The sequence below is a fragment of the Phoenix dactylifera genome, unplaced genomic scaffold (assembly GCF_009389715.1).
Source record: "Phoenix dactylifera cultivar Barhee BC4 unplaced genomic scaffold, palm_55x_up_171113_PBpolish2nd_filt_p 000494F, whole genome shotgun sequence".
In the NCBI taxonomy this organism is placed as follows: Eukaryota; Viridiplantae; Streptophyta; class Magnoliopsida; order Arecales; family Arecaceae; genus Phoenix; species Phoenix dactylifera.
In genome coordinates this window covers 343,634-367,506 of record NW_024067914.1, presented here as the reverse complement: position 1 = coordinate 367,506, position 23,873 = coordinate 343,634, and positions in this window count along the sequence as shown.

Genomic DNA, 23,873 nt, shown 5'->3' with positions numbered 1-23,873 from the left:
TAGGTATACATGGGTGTCACCCTATTTTTAATAGGACCGAACCCATGTAGGAGTGGAGACTCCCCCTATCAGTGGTATCAGAGCCTAGGCTTCGTAGATTAAGGTTAGAATTAATTATAAACAGGCATGTTAGATCTGAAATTTAAAAGGTTATGTGTGCTGAAATTTTCTGCATGCAGAATTTTTAAGGGTTGCTGATTTTTGCATGCTGATTTTTATGTGATAAATTGATGATTCTAATTGCATTGTTAATGGGATTACAAAGTTTAGAATCATGTTTAGCATGATCAGCAACCCATGTCATAAGATAATCAATTAGATTTCAGATCTGAAAATTATAATTGTTGCATGTGGTGATGATCATTGGATTCAAACCCTTTTGGTATCAATTGTAAAGACCTGCGATGTGATCTGCAATGTCATGTAATTTTTCAGATGCTTGCATGCATCTTATTTGATGTTTTGAGAGGCCTGTGTGCCTCCTAAAAGGGGATGTAATTTATTATTATATATCTGGTTGTATTTTTGTGATGTGATGTACGTCAACGATCAAGTCAAAGACAGTACATGAGATGAACGGTGAATGTGAGCGGTTGATGGCGATTGGATCAAGAGTTGATCAGGGATCGAATCAAGAAGGCTCGAGACCAATTCAAGACTTGAAGACCAGTTGATCGATTGACGTGCATGTGCTTGTAATATGACCTAATTAGAATCCATGATCATCACCTATTTAAAATTCAGCTTTTATTTATTGCTGCAATTATACTGCCTGTGATGTGCTATTTGCATGTGATGCGAATGTGAGCGGGGTAGATAGGTTTACATGTGATGCAAACTAATAGACCAATCCAAATGAGACCTAAACTAAAACCTCCTCAATCAAGTCGAGAGTGAACCAACATGAGCGAGTCATATTAGATTAATTGATCTAATTGGTGTCTAGAAAAGCATGAAAGATGGTTACTTAATTAGGACCTTACTCTCTGAGTAAGGGGAGCCTCCCACCTGCTTACCTGGCCAATTGTTCGATTACCTCTTATGAAGAGCTCAAGTTGCAAACACTAAGACCTGATTAACCGATATTAAGTCCATAGGTCTTCCACCGTAGTAGAGTTGCTAAGATCTTTCTGATGTTGACTTGTCTCGGCTGGACACAGTGGGCAAGTTGCATCGAGGGGCTGGACCTCTCTATAGACATGTGATGTTGTAGGGATAAAGATGGGGTTGGGCACCAATAACTGTTAGGTGAGGACCCAATGACAACTTTATTTCTACGGTTATACGGTGGGTTTAGCTGAGGAATGAGACCAATAACTGTTAGGTGAGGTCTTCATGACTTAGAGACCAAGTAGCACTGCAACATGCTTGAGAAGCATTGTATAAGAGTTGTACACTCATCCATTTATGTGTCACCAATAACTGTTAGGTAAGGTGGCATGTAAATCAGTGGGACTGCAGTACCCCACTAGAAATCCTAGTCGTGTAGGATTTCCGTTTTCCTACCAGGGGAGTGTGAGAAATTCGTGAAAATAGTGGAAGGAACATTTGTTCTAAAAGAGCCTAGAACAGATTAGGATCAAGTACAAAAGTCTAACTAGAATCTTTACTCTCTGCAGATCATAATGTCAGCCTCAAACCCTTTGACTCGTATTCTTGAGACCAACCGATTGACCGGTACCAATTACAGAGACTGGCTTAGAAATCTCAAAATTGTTCTGAGTTGCGAGAAAATAGGCTATGTGCTCGACAATGATATCCCCACATTACCAGCACGTCCGACCGCTGATCAGCGTACGACGCATGAAAAGTGGACAGACGATGATATTAGGATCAAGTGCTACATCATGGCATCCATGTCCAATGAACTCCAATGCTAGTATGAGAATATGAAGACTGCTAGGGATATACTGGCACACCTGCAAGATTTGTATGGTGAGCAGAGTCGCACAGCTCGTTTTGAAGTATCCAAGAGGCTCTTCAAAGCGAAGATGCGCGAGGGGCAGTCTGTCCATGATCACGGTCTGACTATGATCAAGAACCTGGAGGAGCTTGAGAAGCTCGGTATGAACATGCACAAGGAATTGCAAGTAGATCTGATTATTCAATCCCTTTCTGATTCATTTGGATAGTTTATAGTAAACTACCACATGAATAAGATTGAATGCACTAAGACTGAACTGTTAAACATGTTGGTAACTACTGAGGGAGCCTTGAAAGGTTCAAGGGGCAATGTCCTTGCTACTGAGTTGACTTCTGGTTCCAAGAGAAAGTCTACTTGGAAGAAAAAGAAGTTTGCAAAGAAGCAAAAGAAAGATAAGAAGTCAAAGAAGGAAGTTCAAAAGAAAAAGGCTAATGACAAAGGAAAATATTTCCACTGCAATGTCGATGGCTACTGAAAAAGAAACTGTCCTTCATATCTCGAGAGCCTGAAGAACAAGAAGGCTGACACACCTTCAGAAGGTATAGACTTTCTCGTAATTGAAACTAACTAACGGTTTCTTCTACTTCTAGTCGGGTTATAGATTCTGGTTCTAGTGCTCACTTGTGCACTACTATGCAGGGTCTAAAGGAAAGTAGAAGGCTGGCAGAAGGTGCAGTAACCCTTTGGGTTGGCAACGGAGCAAAAGTTGCTGCTGTGGCTGTGGGCACCTACCCTCTGCGATTACCGTCTAATTTTAGTTTATTACTTGGAGACTGTTATTATGTACCTGCTGCTAGTAGAAATTTGATTTCTATTTCATGTCCAGCACAGGAAGGTCTATTTTTACATTTGACAAAGACTGCTGTTCTATTTATTTCAGAAATAAAATAGTCGCACGTAATTTTATGATTGACAGTCTCTATCATTTGCATATGGATGTATCTGTAAATGTGTCTGAGTAAGAAGTGAGTGCCAAAGGATCCAAGAGATCCAGGGATGAGATAAACCAAAAATATTTGTGGCACCTCAGACTTGGCTATATTGGAGAGGACAGAATGAACAAAATGGATAAAGATGGGCTTCTCGGCTCATTGACTTCCGAGTCATATCCAGTTTGCGAGTCATGTCTTCAAGGAAATATGGCTAGATTGCCCTTTGTAGGGCATGGGGAGAGGACCACTGAAATACTTACCCTGCTACATACAGATATATGTGGCCCATTCGATGTGCAAGCCAGGAAATGTTATTCGTACTTCATTACCTTTACCGATGATTATTCACGATATAGGTATGTGTATCTTGTAAGACACAAATCTGAATCTTATGAAAAGTTCAAAGAGTTCAGAAATGAAGTAGAAAAACAAACTGAAAAATCCCTTAAGGCTCTTCGATCAGATCGAGGAGGAGAATACCTTAGTGGAAAATTCCGGGACTATCTCAAGAAAAATGGCATAGTCTCACAATGGACTCCTCCGGGTACATCTCAACTCAACGGAGTGTCAGAGAGGAGAAATCGGACTCTATTGGATATGGTCCGGTCCATGATGAGCTTCACTGATTTACCTATATTTTTTTGGGGAGATGCCTTACTTACCGCAGTTAGGGATGGCAAAATATGACCCGACCCACCAACCCGACCCGTGTTCGACCCGCCATAAATAGGTTTGGGTTTGGCCTAAACAGATTTGGATCGTAAACAGGTCGACCCGTTTAACCTGTTTATTAATTGGGTCGGATACGGATTTTAGATGTCTGACCCGTTTAAACCATTTAACCTGTTTAACTGTTGGGCAGGTTAAACAGGTCTAAACAGGTTAAACGGGTTAAACAGGTTAAACAGGTCTAAATAGGTTAAACGGATCTAAACAGGTCTAAACAGGTTAAACGAGTCTAAACAGGTCTAAACAGGTCAGGTTAGGCAGGTTAAAAAAGTTGGATTGGGCAGGTTAAATAGGTCTAAACAGGTTAAACGGGTCAGGTTAGGCAAACAGGTTAAACAGGTCGGGTTGGGTTGGGTAAATAGGTTACCTATTTATTAAACAGGTTAAACGGATCGGGTCGGGTTACCTGTTTAATAAACAGGTCAGGTTCAGGTTGTAATTTCTGACCTGTTTAATAAACAGGTCGGGTTCAGGTTTATAATTTTCTGACCCGACCTGCATGTGACCCGACCCGTTTATGATCTGATCCGACCCGATTGCCACCCCTAACCGCAGTATATCTACTGAATAGAGTTTCCTCTAAATCCGTTCCTACCACACCGTATGAGATATGGTATGGTAAGAAACCAAGTCTTGGTCATCTCAAGATTTGGGGATGTCCGGCCCACGTCAAACGACTACAGGCGGACAAGCTAGAGGTTAGGACCATAAGTGCTTGTTTTATAGGATATCCTAAAGAGTCATTAGGATACAATTTTTACATCTCAGAGGATCATAATGTTTTTGTGAGCCGACATGCCATCTTCTTGGAAAAACAGTTTATCCTTGATAGAGGCAGTGGGAGGAAAATTGAGCTTGAAGAGAAAGTCTCTAAAAAGCAACGAGTCATGGATCCTATAGAACCCATTCATACAGAGCCAGTACACGTTGTTCCTCCACCTCGCAGATCAAGTAGGGTCTCCCATCCTCCTGATAGATACTTAGGTATGCTTAAAGAGGATACTAAGGAAATGTTCCTCGTGGGAGATGGGGAACACATACAGGATCTCAAAATCTACAACGAGGCAATATCAGATATCGATTCTGAGAAATGGCTGGAAGCTATGAAGTCAGAGTTAGACTCCATGCATTCCAACCAAGTCTGGACTTTAGTGGATCCACCAGAAGGTATTGTACCTATTGAATGCAAATGGATCTACAAAATAAAGATAGGTTCGGATGGAAAGGTAGAAACTTATAAGGCAAGGCTGGTGGCAAAAGAATATAGTCAGCGCGAAGGCATTGACTATTAGGAAACCTTTTCACCTGTAGCCATGCTGAAATCCATCCGAACATTGCTTGCCATTGCAGCATTTCATGATTATGAAATTTGGCAGATGGATATGAAAATAGCTTTCCTGAATGGATATCTTGATGAAGATATCTATATGGAGCAGCCTTTGGGTTTCACTTCCAGTGATGGAGATCACAAGGTCTGCAAGCTGCAAAGATCCATTTATAGACTAAAGCAAGCATCTCGAAGTTGGAATACTCGTTTCAATGATGCAATCAAAATATTTGATTTCATCAAGAACGAAGAGGAGCCGTGTGTCTATAAGAAGGTTAGTGGGAGTGCTATCGTGTTCCTCGTACTGTACGTGGACGACATCCTAGTGATAGGGAATGATATTTTCATGCTAACCTCGGTCAAGATCTGGTTGTCAAAAGAGTTCTTCATGAAAGACCTTGGGGAAGCATCCTATATTTTGGGGATAAAGGTCTATAGAGATAGATCTAAAAGGATGCTTGGCCTATCACAGAAGATGTACATAGAGGAAGTGCTGAAAAGGTTCAGCATGGAAAACTCCAAAAGGGGTCTCTTATCCCTAAGGCATGAAATTCATCTCTCAAAGAAGATGTGCCCCAACACATCTGAAGAGATTCAACGCATGAGCAAGATCTCTTATGCATCGGCAATAGGGAGCCTCATGTATGCCATGCTGTGTACACGACCTGATATAGCCCTTGCTGTGAGTGTCACTAGCAGATATGAGTCGAATCCAGGTGAAGTGCACTGGACAGCTGTGAATAATATTCTTAAGTACTTAAGAAGAACTAAAGATTTATTCTTGGTCTTTGAAGGAACATCAGAGTTAAAGATAGAAGGGTACACAGATTCAGACTTTATGACTGATATCGATGATAAAAAATCTACATCTAGATATGTGTTCTTGTGCAATGGTGGTACGGTAAATTGGAAAAGTTCTAAACAACCGATCATTGCTGATTCTACTATGGAAGCTGAATACATCGCCGCATCTGAAGCTGCTAAGGAAGGCTTCTTGTTCAAGAAATTCATTGCAGAGTTGAACGTGATGACATCAGATGCCATAACACTCTACTGCGATAATAATGGCGCCATAGCTCTTGCTAAGAAGCCAAGGTCTCATCAGAAGTCCAAGCATATAGAGTGGCGCTTCCACCTCATACGCGACTATGTTGAGAAGAAGTATGTCAAGGTGCAGAGAGTAGACTCCGCGGACAACGTAGCGGACCCGTTCACTAAGCAGCTGAGTCAGCAAAAGACTAAAGCCCACCTTGAGAAGATGGGACTAAGATATATGACTGATTGGCTTTAGTGCAAGTGAGAGATTGTTAGATGTATGCCCTAGAAGCCAATCTGGCTGACACATTATTAATTGTAGGACATAATTTTGTACTTGATAATTTAGTATTGAATAAATAAAAGGTATCTTTTTCATTCATATTGTTTATGTGTCTATGAATCGTTCAAGAATTAATAAGATGATGATGCATATTCTTAAGAGTTAAGAATTTGAGCCATGCATCATTGGTGATTAATTTCTGAATGCTCCTGATCAATGGATCATCACAAGGACGATGATCGATCCAATCAGTGCACACATTGCTTTCCTTATGGATGGACGAGACTCGAGTCCACAGTGTGGCGACACTGAAGTAATAGTGCAGTTGCTTGTTAAGAATAAGAGTACTGAGCGTGACCAAGACAAGAAGTCACTTGGATGTCTATCCACTCGTCAGTGACTTACTTGATATTGCAGTAGTGTGACTGGTCATTTGACCTGCGGTGCTTCGGCTACTCACAGTGAGGTTATTGTAGTTTGATTGCACGTATACATGGTCTCTAGATATACGGGTCCATGCAGTATAGATTAGCTGCAATAGGTTCACTGTAGGAGTAGGGTATGCACCTATATGGAATCTATCGATCTTGGTAGATAAGGAGAGATCCTATGTGATTTATAAGACTGAGTTCGTAAGACCTCGGCCGGGGCAGTATGCATAGTGGAGAAAGAGTTTTCCACTCTCGAACTTAAGTCGAATAAATCTTGACATATGACAGACGATGGGGTTTAACGAGTTGTCCATGACCTCCGTCCTGCAGGGATCCACGATAGTAGGACTGTATCATACGATAACTGCACCTAGAGGTTCATCATTCCATTCTGCTGGGTGGCTACTACATGCTGCTAGGTATCACTGGTGGATGGTGAGACTCACAGGAAATATCTCGATGATCGATAAACCCTAAGGAGTTGAGTTGGAATCGTTCCAACCCATTGAAAGGAGTTTTCAATGATATTGTGATAGAGATCGCAATATATCTCACTACCAGTCATAATAGAACCTATGGGGTCATACACACTAGAGGTATTGACCGATCCGATGGTTGAAATATAATTATAAATTACGAGTAATCAATTCGATTGATGATCAGTTGAAGAAGGAACAATAGGAATTAATTAATTGGACTTAAACACGAATCCTACTTGGAGTAGGATTTTTGGAGTCCTAATTGGATTAAGACTAGAAATCCTACTTGAAGTAGGACTGGGAGTCCTACTTATAATAGGATTCCTACAAATCTAATTGAATTAGGATTTTGAATTCAATTTGGATTCCTACTTAGAATAGGATTCCTAGAAGTCCTAATTGGATTAGGACTTCGGATTCAAATTAGAGTCCTAATTGGATTAGGACTAAAATTGAATAAATCCTAATTAGATTAGGATTTCTTAGGTCCTAATTAATTATTAATCTAATGAATCAACAAGACTCCTAATTGGATTAAGATTGAAGAGTTCAATTGAGCCATAATTGATTTGAGTTCTAATTGGATTAGGACTTACCTAGATTAAACCCAAATGGTTCATGATTTGGTTAAAGCCTAATATGATTATGACTAAACCAAATAGGGGCCTCCCAATCCTCCTTAGAGGAGGACTAGGGCAACATATGAAGAGGGGCTCACGCCCCTCCTCCTCTTCCTTGCATGGTGCAGCACAACAAGAGGGGCCGACGCCCCTCTTGGAAATAAATCAAAGGGCTCCTAACTTGTAGGAGCCCTACATGCTTTAAAAGGGGAAGAAGGGGGCGGCACCTAGGGTATTGAAGCCCTCTCCTCCTTAGCCGTACTCCCCCTCTCTTCCTCCTCTTGGTTCAGCCGCAAGCAAGGGAAGCAAAAGAAAAGGTGTTGGTGGCCTCTTCATCCTCCCTTCCTCCTTCCAACGCAGGAAAAAGAAAGAAGGCTGCAGGGGCTTTGTTCCTTTACTTTTCTTCATTCTTCTTCTTCCTCCTCCCAAGCACAATCAAGGGTTGATTCAAAGGGAGGACATCAATCATTAAAAGAAGTCTCTGCAAGGGAGCTAGCACCCCGGGGAGACAAGGAAGCTTTGATCGGATCTCTACTTCGTGTGGATACCCGTAGAGGCCGGACGCGTGAACGGCTTCAAGCGAACCTTCATCCTAAACCACGAACTTCAGTTTGCGGTGATCATCTACTCGCACAAGGTGAAGATCTGATCTTCATAATTAGTTTAAAAGTTTTTAATTCCAATCTATCTACGAACGGCTATTGAACAACGTTCATAGGATGAACGATTGATCCCGCTTATGCCTCTTCCACTGCATCTGAAATTTTTTTAAATTTTCTGCGGCATAGGCAGGTTTCCAACAGACCCTTGGACGAACATTCCACTAAATTCACCGACCCTTTTAGGAGTTGGTGATCCTTCTCAAAAGTTTGTAGTAAACCCAATAATTGGTGATAATTTACTACCGGTTTCGTCATACGAAAGTTGGTGAGAAATGGGTGGTACGAACCAGGAAGAGAGTTCAGTATAGCATCTTTCCCCAATTGATCATAAAGGGGAAAACTGAGAGTGCTCAGACGCTCAATCAACTCAATCATGTACAATACATGATCAGTCACTGATGCCCCATCCTTCATCCGTGTGCTGAAAATAGCACAACTAGTCTTGTGTCTTTCAACATCGTCGGAAGTGCCAAAAGATTCGTTCAACACTTGAATGATTTCTTCGGGCTGGGCGTTCTCGAACCGGTGACTGAACTCGTCGCTCATTGCAGCAAGCATAATGCATCGGACAGTGATACGATCACTGAGCCACTTCCGATAAGTTTCTCTGACCGCACCCCGTGCATTAGCAGCAGGCTGCTTAGGTGCTGGATCTGTTATCACATTAAGGATCCATTCATGCTCTAGCACAATCTTAAGTTTTCTAAGCCAGTTATTGAAATTGGGTTCAGTCAACTTGTCATTATCCAACAATGAACGAAGTGACAAATTAGTGGCCATTTCTGCATAAAAAGAAAATCGGCTATCAGTATATGAATTGACAATACCCTAAAGACTTGGACTTTAGTCTAAAGGTCCTTCCACTATTTTATACAAATTTGTAACCTCTACCTCAAATTCGAAGAATTACACTTAAATCTTTAGTGAGCACTAGAACCCAATTGATCGCATATGGGCCCGAGTGTGGCTCGGCCAACCCATATGCACCTATTAGGTTCTGAACCAATTGTTTCACCAAATAATTTCTAGTGATAATTTTGCCCCAGTCTCTTTGGCAGGCGTGTGGCGCCTCCACCGAAGATTCTGGTTAGGTCCAACCATTAAATGATAGGATTCCGTGTAATCAACTAATAGATGACCAAGCCCGAGTGTGGCTCGGCCCACCTGACCACCTATTGAAGGTACATTCGACTCATCATATATCAAATGACAATTCCAATGCCCGATAAGCACCAGGCGTGTGGCGCCTCCAATGATTATCGAAACATTGGACTCATTTTCATCTAACTTAATGGGAGGCAATGACCTAGTTATCCCCATAACTATTTCATTTTAAGGACCTAATAATTTTAGAGGATTAAATTAGGATAGATAAGAAGATCCGGTTAACCTAAATTCTCCCACTGATTTCACCAAGTCAGATTATAAAGAATTAGATTCAAATCGGTTAAGGAGGCACCTAAATCAGTCAAACTGATTTTCCTTACAGGCATGGGTTAACTCGAATCATTAAATGATCCAATCAAAAAATGATTGACCAAATCGGCCAGGTAAGTGAGATCGGTAGAAGGAATATGCCATTAACTCGACAAAGACGCATCAGTGCGAGTAGCTCCCAATTAAAAACCACCGGTCGAGTCTGTCAAACTTACCTTAGACACCGACTGATTAATCAATTTTGATTTTGACCATCCTAACGACTCGGGCTCAACCACGGAGCCTAAATCAAGTTCCATCTTGGTCTGATCAAAAACATGAAACCGATCAATCTATAACTATTGTAAATTGAATTGAGTTATCTTGATTTGATCTAATTACTACTTAGTTAGATTTAATCAATTAACTCAATCATTCCATGATTTGATTCTAACCTTAGGTCTAACCCAATTAGAGAACTTGACTTGAGCTAACCCAAACCCCCAAGACTTATGCAATTTGTCATTGAAATTCAATTCACAATTCTAGGTCACTTAATTCTTAATTAAGTGTAGTTTTATGAAAAAATTTTAGATCATTGTATAAGTCTTAAATTTGATGTTAATTACAAATTTTTAGTTCTTAAAATCAGATCTAAATTTATGAATTAAACATTCTGATTTCATATTTAATTCATGTTTAAATCATTAACGATTTATGTTCATATATCACATATATAAACTAACATGAATTAACTTAAATAACATGCATCATAAGCATTTATTCTCAGATCTTATATGTCTTACAAAATCAGAGATTAAAAGGATCATAAATTGCATTTAGATCTAATCTAAATAAGTTTATGATTTCAAATTTTACATGTTCAATATATCACATATATTAATCATAAAACATGCATCACATGCATCCAAATTTCAGATCTAGTTAATCATGCAAAAATAGTAATTAAATCATTCATAAATCTTCTTTAGATTTGATTTAAACATATTTATAAATATCATATTTAATTACAATTATTTTAAGCATAAATTGTTTAAACATTCAACCTGACTCTGATACCAATTGTCACGCCCCCGCCTCCTCGGGGCATGTGAGGCACCCAGTGCCCACGTGGGGGCTACATGAGGAGGGACCGTAGAGCTCCCCTACCAGATATTGTCCGGTTCCGGAGCTTCACGCAAGCGTCCTTCATCCCTCTTCGATTTTTTTTTCCTCCCAAAATACGTCTGCAGGATTAGGAGACACCCGCCTCATATGCCCAGGTTCTAGAACGAGTCTTTCCGATGTGGGACTATTGAAGGAAAAAAGCCGATTTTTGCATGCATGTAATTTTAAAAATTTTCAGAAAAATGCAGCGGAAAGATAGAATTAAACTCTTTAATTCCAAGCATGCAAGGGAGATCATATCTCAAAAATAAATTACAGGAACGTTTAAACTATTTATGTAAAAATAGTTATAAGTATGATTAACCATAGAATTAGAAAATCAGCAATCCTTGTTAAGTTCTAAACCTAACTAAGATAAAATAAATCTCATACCTTATGATGAAGAGGTTAGATTTGAAGATCTGAAAGTCGAGCCTCGTAGCCACACGTGTCTGGCCTCTACGGATGATCCACGCGAAGCTCCGGGTTGATCTGATCCCGCGGAAGTGCTAGCTTGCGCGGAATCCTGCTGTGGCTGATTTTGTTCTTCCTAAAATCAATCAACCTTTGATTGATCTTATGAGATGAAGGAAGAAGATGAAGAAGGAGAAGAGGAGAAGTAAAGAAGTGATCCTTTTTCTGAATTTTTCAGAACTCTAAGTTCTAAAAAAAATCATAATCACTAAACCCTTGGCGTGGAGAGGAAGAGGAGAGAATTCATTCATAATGTCTCTCTTGCTACCCGTTTATAGATTGGGTTTAGGGCTTCTCCTAATCTTATTAGGAATATGGGACTATAACCCACCCTTGGATTAATGCCAAGTGTCCAATCCTTGTGCTCATAGATGCATGACATGTGTCCACTTAATGAATTGATTAATTTCCTAATCACATTAGGATTCCTAATCTCATTAGGAGAATTAATTGATTTGGGAGCATGCATCCTACGACGCCATGTGGACTTTAAAGTCCGCATAGTGTGAACATGACTTAAGTCATATTCATCCTACGATGATATGTGGTCTTTAAAATCCGCACAAACCTTGGTTTAATCAAATTGACCCAATCATGAACCCAAATTAATTTGGGTCGAATCCAATTTGATTTGGCTCATTAAATCAGCCCAACTGCAATCCAATTGCAATTAATTCCACTTAATTCTTCATAATAATGACTCTTAATTGACTAGAGTCAATTCCAATCAAATTAGGTCAAGTTCGATCAATTAGGTTATGCCCAATCGGCTCGGGTCGAACCCGAACGAATTAAGTCAAACTCTAATTTAGCCCAAATTGAATCTAATTCAATTTGGCTTAATTAAAGTCCAATAATTCAATCAAATTGAATTTATTAGTAATCCAATTACTAATTAACCCTCCAATAATTCAATAATTATTTTAATGCAACTTTTGCTTAGAATAATTTTGTCAATCGAATTGACCAAATTATCCCTGAATGATTCTTAATCATTAATCAGCCATTTGATCAACCTAGAAACTTCTATGCGTGTGACCCCATAGGTTCGAACCTAAGCCGGTAGCACAAGAACAACTTTTTGTACTAATCGAAATGACCATCTAGCAATGGTACCCGACGTCCGAATAGGACGAATGATCGTAAAGCAAAATTCAAGAACCCTTGGACTATGGTTACCGTATAATTTATCCCTATGACTCCTAAATGCCAGAATGACTTCAGAGTTCTGTCAACTCTGTAATAAGTGCATCCATGATATGATTCAACTTTAGAAATCTTATGACTTCTCACAAGGATTATACTGGCCAAGGTTTTGTTAAATTGAACACAAGGCATTATCTCCTATTTTCAGGAGGGGTCAATTCTATCTTGACTCACAATTGACTATGCAAGTACTTGACTATACCCAGTGACCTTCCGTCACTGAATTAGAAATTCAGGTAGTCCGGTACCAAAGTACAGGGAGTTGCTTGCTAGTCACAGGTTGCGGTCTCAGGTCAGAGGGCCAAACTTATACCCATATCCACTCGGAACATCTCTTAATAGTAGAGCATTCTGGAATTGGTCATGTTCAGTGAAATGTACTCCTACACTTCACCTATGTGACATATCAGTGTCTCCACACTTCTTGGTTAAGAGGACAACCAACGTATATGTCACACAATGACCTAATCTCGATAATGCTGTCGTACTAGTAACAGCATATCATTTGATCGCGAACAGTTTTAAGGACTTGAAGATAAATCCTCCTTTATCATAAAACAAGTCCTATGGACTTCATCATATAAGAGTTCATTTGAAGATGTACAATGAAATGATGAACAATGCCAAATAATATTTTATTAATTTATCAATTCATTTACAAAATTTAATCATCAGCGCACTGACGATTGACTCTTAGGATACAATTTCCAACAGTATTTGATGAAAGTTCAGTGGAAGCCGCACACGCGTCCGGCCTCTACAGGCATCCACACAAAGTAATGAATCGATCGATGCCTTTGGATCTCCCCGGCGTGCTAGCTCCCTTGCAGAGATGGCTATAGATGGCTGAGATCCTCTCCTTTGAATCAACTCTTGATTGCCTTGAGAAGAGAAAGATGAAGAAGGAATCTAGGAAGAAGAGTAAAAGGCCCTTTGCAGCCTTTTCTTTTCCATACGCTAGAACCAAGGAAGAAAGACCAAGAGAAGATGAAAGCCTCCTCTTCTTTTCTTCTTGCTGATTGCGGATGAAAGGAGGAAGAGAGGAGAGGTCTTCACGGCTGAAAATGAAGGGAATTCCCTCAAAAATTCGCAGCCCCTTGACCCCCTTCTTTTATGGTGTGTGGATAAGGATGAGCTCCTAAATTTTAGGAGCCCATCTTTATCCCTATTTTGAATTCAAATAGGAGGGGCATGGCCCCTCCTTTTTCCTTCACGCCACCAGCCAAGGGAGAGGCATGGGCCCCTCCCTCTTCTCCCATATGGTCAGCCCCTAGTTGATCAAATCAAGTAGGGAGGGTTGGGTCCAAAGGATGGGTCCAATCCTATTCAAAATAGGATTATGTACACCCATTTTAATTTCTCCAAATTCTAATCCAATTAGAATTTAATTGAACCATGACTCAATTGAACTCTTCAATCCTAATCCAATTAGAAGTTATTTAATTAATTAGATTAAAATTAAAATTAATTAGGACTTAAGAAAATCCTAATCTAATTAGGACTTATTAAATTTCAGCCCTAAGGCAATTAGGACTTTAGAAATCCTACTCCAAGTAGGATTTTAATTTAATTTGAAATTCTAATCCAATTAGGACTCCAAGAATCCTACTCTAAGTAGGACTCGTGATCAAGTCCAATTAATTAAATTAAATTGTAATCCGATTGTAATTATTCCTTCTTCTAACCACTAACTCTTAGCGGGTTAACCAATTATCAATCTAATTGATCATATGTGATTCTTAATCACAATTCAACCATCGGATCGGTCATTACCTCTAATGTGTGTGACCCCATAGGTTCTATTCTGACTGGTAGTGAGATATATTGCGATCTCTATCATAATATCATTGAAAACTCCTTTCAATGGGTTGAAACAATTCCAACTCAACTCACCAGGGATTATCGACCATCAAGATGATCCCTGTGAGTCTCACCATCCACCAGTATCACCTAGCAGTATGTAGTGGCTATCCAACAGAATAGAATGATGAACCCCTAGGTGCAGTTATCGTATGATACAGTCCTTCTATCGTGGATTCCTACAGACCGGAGGTCATGGATAACTCGTCAAACCCCGTCGTCTATCATATGTCTAGATTTATTCGACTTGAGTTCGATAGTGGAGAAAACTCTTTCTCCACTGTATATTACTGCCCTAGCCAAGATCTTAGAACTCAGTCTAATAAATCACATAGGATCACTCCTGATGACCCAAAGATTGATTTAAAGATTGATTTTGATGATCACAAAACCTTGAAGTATAAATACTAATGTGTGTGTTGCAAGAAGAAAAATAATTTGTTTTGCAAGGAATATAGCAAGTTGGATAAACACAAGAAGGCCTCAAAAGCTCTCAAGAAGAGTTGGAAGAAAGCTACACTTCATTGGTCCAAGTTTCAAGTTCAAAGGATTCAAGTTGGAGGAGCAAATTCAAAGAAAAATTCAAAAGAATAGTCCTCGAGTCGACTTCTGGAAGTTTAGAGTCGACTCTGGCACTCTGGAGTTTCAAGAAACAGTGCTCGAGTCGACTCCGATACTCTACGAGTCGACTCCGACTGAGAACAAACAAAAAGACAGAAAGTTGATTTTCAGCGCTACAGTGCTCGAGTCGACTCCTACTTCAGCGCTACAGTGCGGAGTCGACTCCCAGCTACAGTGCCGACAGACTACTATTCACAAGTGACTCCTGTTTCAACCGAGTCGACTCCTACTTCAGCCGAGTCGACTCCAGCACGCTGGGAGGCATAACGGCTAGTTTTTTCTTGATTCCAACGGCTCTATTTTTGTCTCTAACGGCTAGATTTTTGTTTCCACTCCCTCTAAAGCTATAAAATCAAGAGGAGAGCTAGGGAAAAAGGGATGGAAGTGGGAGAAAACACTTAGGAAAGAGATCTCAAAGAAAAATCTCCCAAAAGCACAAAAGGGCCATTCAAAGCAAAATAGAGAGAAGAAGAGCATCCGAGTGAATCCCAAAGCTTCCTCTCCAACTGTGTGCTGCCTCAGTGATCCTCTACCTCGTGCGAAATCAGAAGAGGGTCAAGTAAAGAAGAAGCCGAGTTTCCTCATCTACACAACTTGTTTGAGGGCTTCTCTTTACTCTATTTGTTTATATTGTTATATTTGCTTGTTTAAGAAGCTTTGATTTGTTTTAAATTCTTGTTCTAATATCTTGTAACTTGATTCAATCAAGGGATTGAATCAAGGGGTTAAGGTTTGTTGGTGAGCCGAAGGAAAAACCAACGTTGTAAGGTTGTGGTTGGTGAGCCTTTGGGAAAACCAACTGGGTTGATTGTGAACCCGGAAAACAATCGTTGTAAGGTTGTGGTTGGTGAGCCTTTGGGAAAACCAACTGGGTTTGATTGTGAACCCGGAAAAACAATCGGTTGGTTTTAGTCGGTGAGCCTGTGAAAACCGACCGAGTTCGTTGTGATCTCGCAAAACAACAAGTTAGGTTGTGAGCTTGTAAAACAACCGGTTGTAATCTGAGGGATTATACTGAAATTCCCAAGAGGTCTTGGAGAGTGGATGTAGGTGCTGGGGTGCACCGAACCACTATACATCTTTGTGTTTGTGATGCCTTATCTCTTGTATTTCATGCCTTACATTCATACTTGATTGTGTAATATCTCTAGCTTTGTTTTCTATAGAGTTCTAAGTGATTGTTTAGAATTTGCTTAGCTTTCTCTCCATTCTTACCATACACATAGATTAAAATTGATAATACAACTATAAGTTAATTTTAGATCAATCGCACCCTAAAGCCATAGTATAATTGCTCTAGCTTGATTTTCCACTACTTTATTTGTAATTGCCTAGAGCTTAAGTAAATAATGTTTCTTATCATTCCGCTGCATTCAATTCAAAGTAAAAATTAGGTAACATAATTTTTAGAAAACCCAATTCACCCCCCCTCTTGGGTTGTCACCTTGGGCAACAAGTGGTATCAGAGCAGGTGCTCTTCTATTAATTATAGTCTTAACCGACTAGAGCTAAAGATTATGACAACCCCACATAATACATTATTTGCCGAGGGACTTTCCATAAACAGACCTCCACCTTTTGATGGAACTTACTGTATTCAATGGGAAGCTAGAATAAAAATTTTTGTTCAATCACAAAACTATAAAATATGGAATATCATTATAAATGGCCCTCACACACTCTCTCAAGCTGTCAATGAAAAAGACCTAGCACAATTGAATTCTAATGCTATGAACATTCTATATTGTGCTATCCATGAATCTATATTTCATAAGATTTCTGCATGCTTATCTGCTAAAGAAATCTGGGATACTTTAAGAAATATTTATGATAAATCTCAGATTAGCTCACATGTGCTTCAATTGCATACTAACAATCAGACTGCAGAATCTTCCACATTAGCCGAGTCGACTCCCAGTTTGTCCGAGTCGACTCCTAGAGAAAAACAGTCTGAAAGGCAAAAACTCAGTCTTGGAGATCCTGTGAACGAGTCGACTCCAACAAGGCCCGAGTCGACTCCGAGGCAGAACAGTTCAAAAGACAGAGAATCATCTTTTAGGCCTCTGAGAGCGAGACGTCTCCCGAAGATCTCGAGTCGACTCTCAAGTCAGTCGAGTCGACTCCAAGTAAACCCGAGTCGACTCGAGGAAGAAAGAACAACAAAAAAATTCAAAAGCTTCCTAAAGACAAAGAAGAAGAGGAAGCTAGATGAAAGAAAGAAAGAGATAAAAAGGAAGAAAGCCTTGACCAAGAAAGAGTCAAACAAGAAAATGAAAGCTAGGAGCAACAATGATGATATTAGCTCCAAAGAACTACAAGAGGTAACTAACTTGTGCTTCATGGCACAAGAAGATAAGGTAAAATCTGAATCTACCTTTATATCAAATGATTCTCAAGAAGAATTCCCTTATGATGAATTATTAAATGTTTTTCATGATTTGTATGGTGAATGTAGAAAATTAGCTATAAAGAATAAAAATCTTAAGAAACTAAATCTGAAAATTTCAAAAGAAAGAAATTCTAGTGATGAAATACAAGATAAACTAAATTCTGAAAATGAAAGCTTAAGGTTAAATTTAGAACAATTGATTCAAAAAAATCAGAGTTTAATTAAAGAAAATCAAAACTTAAGTAAAGAAATTAACCAATTAAAATCTTTTATTAACAAATTCACTGTAAGTTCAGAAAGATTAAAAATGATGTTTGAAAGCCAATATGTTGCTTATGATAAATCAAAACTTGGCTTGACTCCTTTACTTAACAATAAATCTCTAGAGAAAAAGGTTATCAATTCACCAAGCAAACCATTAAATAAGATAACTTATTTCAAACATGAAAAAAATGGGCATAACAACTTTACCTATCGTTCTAACATAATTAAATCAAGTGGTAAAGTTATTACAATTAAACAAATTTGGGTTCCAAAAGGAATCATATGTCCTAACTCTCAAGGACCCAAGCAAGCTTGGGTACCCAAAATGAAAATATGAGGATGTAGATGTAGGTGTGCCAAGATACCCATGGAACAAATAGAACTTTCATACAAATGGGTGTTCTAGACACACGTCAAAAAAAATGAAACTTAAAATATACTTATGAAAAGTAATTAAAAAATAATAATAATGAAATCAGTAACCCTTGCATCTCATCATTATTTTTGCTTTAGTATTTGATTAAAATATGAATTGCAAGTATTGATCAATTTTGTGATATAGAAAATACTTTTGGAAATATAATCAAATCACTTCATTTTATAGTATACTTTACTCACTATTGGATAAGTTGCTAAATGATTAATCAATTTATTAAGAATAACTCTATGAATTCTCTATATGCTTGATTGAGAGTTTTTATCCATGGCATTATTGTTTATCGATCATAGATATGAAAATGTGTACTTGGTATACCTTTGAATATATGCACTATGAATACCAAGATTAAAGAAACCATCTTTGGCATATAAAATCAACTCATGCTAGTATGTACTTAATCTCAAAAGACCTTGCCAATCTTCTGAAAGGTCAAAGTTTACTATGCATGTTAACTAAGGAAACAAACAAAAATCAATTTCTAAATCTAAAGATGTTGTTTCCATTACTAAGTTTTCAAAAGCTTACATTAGTTTTGTTCTTGGCACTCAAATTGAAATATTTTCTACATTGGCACAAACTCACAAAAAGGGTTCAAATGAAAAAGGTTTGCAAACTATGAAAATAAAGAAGTATCATGGCATAGTTTTGAAAACCAATTTTGTATTAAGCTGTGCACAGAAAATAATATTGAATACAATTGTTTCTGCACCAAGAACACCATAAGTAAAATAGGATTAATAGAATCCTTGAAGAAATGAAAAAGGCAATGTTGTATGATAGTCATCTACTTAAATGATTTTTTTTTAAAAGCTATCATCATTGCTTGTCATATATATGGTTTCTATTAGATCTATTTTTTGATGAAAACTCCATTTGATCTTCTGAAAAATAAAAAATGATCTATTGCATATCTTTCATATTTTTCAGTAGTATATGTGATGCTTGATATAATCTTTTGAAAATAATGCCAAATCAGATAAAGATATTTCTATCTTTGGATATCATTCATCAAGCAATGCATATAGAACATTCAATGAAAAGATTCTAGTTGTAGAAATATCAATTCATTTTATTCTTTATGAGACTAATGATTTATTATCAAGATACTAAAATCAAATTATATATGTATATGATTAATCTTTTACATATAACAATCTGAAACTTGTTAATAATTAGAACCAAATTGAGTTTTTCAGAAATGCACTTAATGAAGAAAAATTGATAACTACTAAAAGACTAAATCAAGAAAAGATGAAATAGATCTTGATAAAATTCTTGCATGATTAGAAGTAAAGATCACCATTATCATTTGCTTGCTTTATGAGCTTTATATTCTGTCAAATGAATCTGTAGAATGCACTCCTATGTGGTTATTTCATTAAAAAAGATCTATGTAAAATAACCACCTTATTTGAAAACACTCATTACAAATATGATAAAGCAATATGTGATTTGGAACAAGCATCAAAAGCATGATATATAAAAGCTTGAGTAACCTTTTGATAAAAAGTAATAATGATAAATCTATACATTAAAAAAGAAGAATTTGTGATATCTTGCTTGCTCAAAGCATACATTGATGGCATCATCTTTGGTTCTACTAATGAAGATTTATATGGAGATTTTACTAAGCTCATGCAAAGTGAGTTTGAAATATGTGTAATGAATGAATTAACATTTTTTCTCGAACTCCAAATTAAGATAAACAAGGAAGGGGATCTTCATTGACCAAAGTTAGTCCACAAGAAAACTCTTATAGAAGATTGGCATGAAGAAGGTATGTCTATGACCCCATCTTGTAGAATTTGAAAAGGATGAGCAATGTAGATCTATTGTTTTAAAGCTGTATTGAAGCATGATAGAATAATTATTTTATCATACAGCTAGTAGACCAGATTGTATGCTCATTATGTGCCCTTGTGCAAGACTTCAATCTAACTCTAATGAATCATATTTTATTGATAACAAATGAATCATAATCTGAATTTTGATAGAAATAATTGTTTAAGGCAATTTGATCAAAACTTAGCTAGCATGTCTTATTGATAATTATCTTAAGCAAATAGAATCTAAGCTAAATTGATTTTGAAAATAAGAAATTAATTTGATCTTGATGAATCTTTCTATTGCCTCACATGCTTGTCCTTGAACCATCTTGGTTAATGAAACTATCTCTTTAGTTCAAGTGATATGTACTTGCTTATATTTAGGCAATCTCTTGAGTAAAGTGACTCAACATTCAACTATTATCATATCTTATATTAAGTCATCTAGTTAAAAATATGTTGGATGAATGTTTTATATCTTGAAGAAACTAATGACTTTCTTTCAAGAAAGAAAAGGAGTTTGTTAATAATGCAGGATCCTTGAGCAAGAAAATGAGAGATTTCAACTTGAAGGACACCTCCACGTAAGATACAATATACATTCACATGCAAACAAGAGAGAGGACCTTCTTCAGCCAAAAGTTTACACATAAGAAATCTAGTAGGTATTTGACTTGAAGAATACAGAATGTCCATATATATATATAACCATAAATTAGATACCTCTCTCATAAATTAGCTGAGCAAAGTCAATAACTTAAATCTTATTATGGCATGATTAAAATCTTTAATTATTAATCTTTTGATATCATGTCCATATATGTATTAATTGATTTATGCTTTTAGAAATTGTTTCATGGTTTGCTCAAACTAAAATATTTCTTTGACTATATCATAACCATGAAATACACAAGTATATGCTTAAAATGTTGATTTAAAATGACTTGTGAGAAGCTATGAATTCTTGAGCATAATGAAAATGTTGTTTGCATGATATACATTTATATGATACATAAGATTATTTCTTTATTCTGCTCTTTCATGTAAATTACTTGAGAATAACAAAAAGAGAGAGAGATAAAGAAAAGAAAATGGATATTATTCAAGAGAAGTAAAATCTAAGTAAAGGCAAATACTCCAATCTTAAGGAAAAGCAAAACAAGCATAATATATTCGGCACATTTGTAAGACTTGTGTGAGCATTCTTTTGGAAGGGATAAAATCCGTAATTAATTACGCTTAAACAGAGAGAGTTTGAAGTGAACTTTTTAACCTTTCTATATTGCTCATCACAGGGATGGTGCCAATGGGGAGGCTAGTGGTAGTATCCGATACTATTTGACCCAACTATTTGGTGTAGGGCATATTAGGATGGCACAAGAGGGAGGCTAGTAGTAGTACCTCGTGCCCCTTCCAACTTCACCGGATAGGGAGCAAATAGAGTATAGAGCATAAGAAAGTAAAAATAAAAGACAAAGTAAATGAAAGTATATAAGAAGAATCAAGTCAAATTTTTTAATCACTTGAAAACACACTTTAAGGATGAAATCAGTCCAAGATTATATTTAAATAGGGGAAGTTTATTTGAAAAGAATTGATTTTGATCATTGACATGCTTGTTCTTAATATTTTAATGCATGACTTAACACATAATATATTTTGCATGTGGCATGATGTCTTGAATTATGGGTTCTCAATATTTTGTAATGCTCCATGCTTGGACAATTTGATTGAATGTTTGAAATACTACATAAAATTTTTTTTTGGTATTATTGAAAAGAAATTTCAGATTTGTCGTTCACAATCATCTTTAAAATCTGAAAGTTGAATAAATTTGTAAAAAGGAGAAGAGAAGGATATCTCTATTTAGGCAAAATGAATTGATTTTGTTTTATCCTTTAACTTGCCTAAATTTGGTATATCCTTCAACTTGCCTAAATTTGGTATATAATGTTCTAATTCGTACCAAAACTCAACATTAAATACAAAAATTCTGAATATGCTCTAATATGTTTGAAATATATGTTTTCAATCGTAATGATTTAAGATGAGCTACAATGTGGAAGATACATATCTCAAATTACAACTTTGAAAGCCTCCTTGAGAATCTTTATGAAATTCAGAATCTGATTTTGTATAAAAGCTTAAACTCAATATGAATTTCTAGATAAAACTACAGTTTAAGAAAAATAGAATAATTCTGATGCCTTGATTGCTTGCCCCGATACGCATCTGAAACATATCATTTCTTATCTTTAAAGTGTACTAATATTGGTCTAAATGATGTGTCTTTCGATGATCTTGATTGCAAACAAATATTTTTTAAATATATGATTTTATTTTGATATTGAAAAAATTTATTGTGCTTCATGTATACATTGCTGAAAAACTATGATTAAGAAATTGAGTTCTATAAATATACATACTTCAATGATCATCTATATATTTTTCTCTCCTATATTCTTAAAGACTTCCATTAATATATATATATATATTTTTAAAAAAAAGGGGTGAATGATCTTAAAGCTAGAAATATTTCAGCTCACTCAAATAATTCTTAAAAGAAAGAAAATGTAAATGCTTTTGAAAGAAATTGAGCTTCAAATGAATCATTTTCTAATTAATATTTCTATACATTTTCTCAAAGATTAAGAGAAAGCATAACTTGTTCTTGAAGGATTAGAAAGAGTAATTGCTACAAATTTTGAATAATTCTAGATCACTCTACATTCTCGATATCATAGAATTTCAGTTCTATTCACGCTTATCATCAAAATCTGAAATTCAACAAAGAAAAGAATGATTAAAGAAGAATGCATCTTTTGAGGGGGAGCTTTAGATATTCAATCTAAATGCAAAAGGCTACATCCATTTGATGAATATCTTGAATATTTTATTGATTGATTTTGATGAACCTCCTTATATTGCGTGACTTGCTTTAGTTACATAATAAGTTTATATCTTAAGATGAGTTCTATAAAGGTTGTCTTATCTCAAACCTTGAGTCTTATGAAAATATGTTGAAACTTATAGAAAATATATTTTCGAGATTGACAATTTTATTGAACATTATCTTCAAATTCTAAACTCTTAAATGGAACGATCAATTAAGAGGAAGAAAGAAAATTTCAGAAGGAAAGATCATATGGAACTTAATCGCATAAATCCATAACTAAAGGAGAGAGAAAGAATACTAAATGAAAAGTGATCATAATATTCTCCAATATGTATCATCTGAAATTTAATCTGAAAATCTTTACGATACACCTTGAGGCTTGTTATTTGGTTAGTATATCTTATGCATCAATCATGAATCAAATTGCAACTCAAATAGTTGATCTTAAGAGCCTCTAATTTAATAAAAAAGGGGGAGAATAATGTGTTGAATTTTTTTGAGTATCTCTTAGAAAACCTATTTTTGGAATTCACTAATAAGTTCTTATTGGCTTGTTCTTTAGAACTTCAATTTTTGTGCCAATTTATTATTATATGTACCAAAATGTGCTTCTTTTTAAAGGAATAAAGTCTTTAAAAGAGCTTTAAAAGAACCTTCAAAGCTTTGAATTTTATGTATGCTCTAAGATATATCATAAATTGCATGAATTCATGTTTTGGTATTTATGCCACAATATTTTTACATCATAAAAGAACTTTGCAATCATACTTAATATATTGCTGATATACTCTGAAAATTAGTTAAATTGTTCTCATGTTGCTAAAATACTTAATATATTGGACAAAAGATCTTAAATGAACAAGCTTTCATACTTATTATTAAAGAAGGGTTAG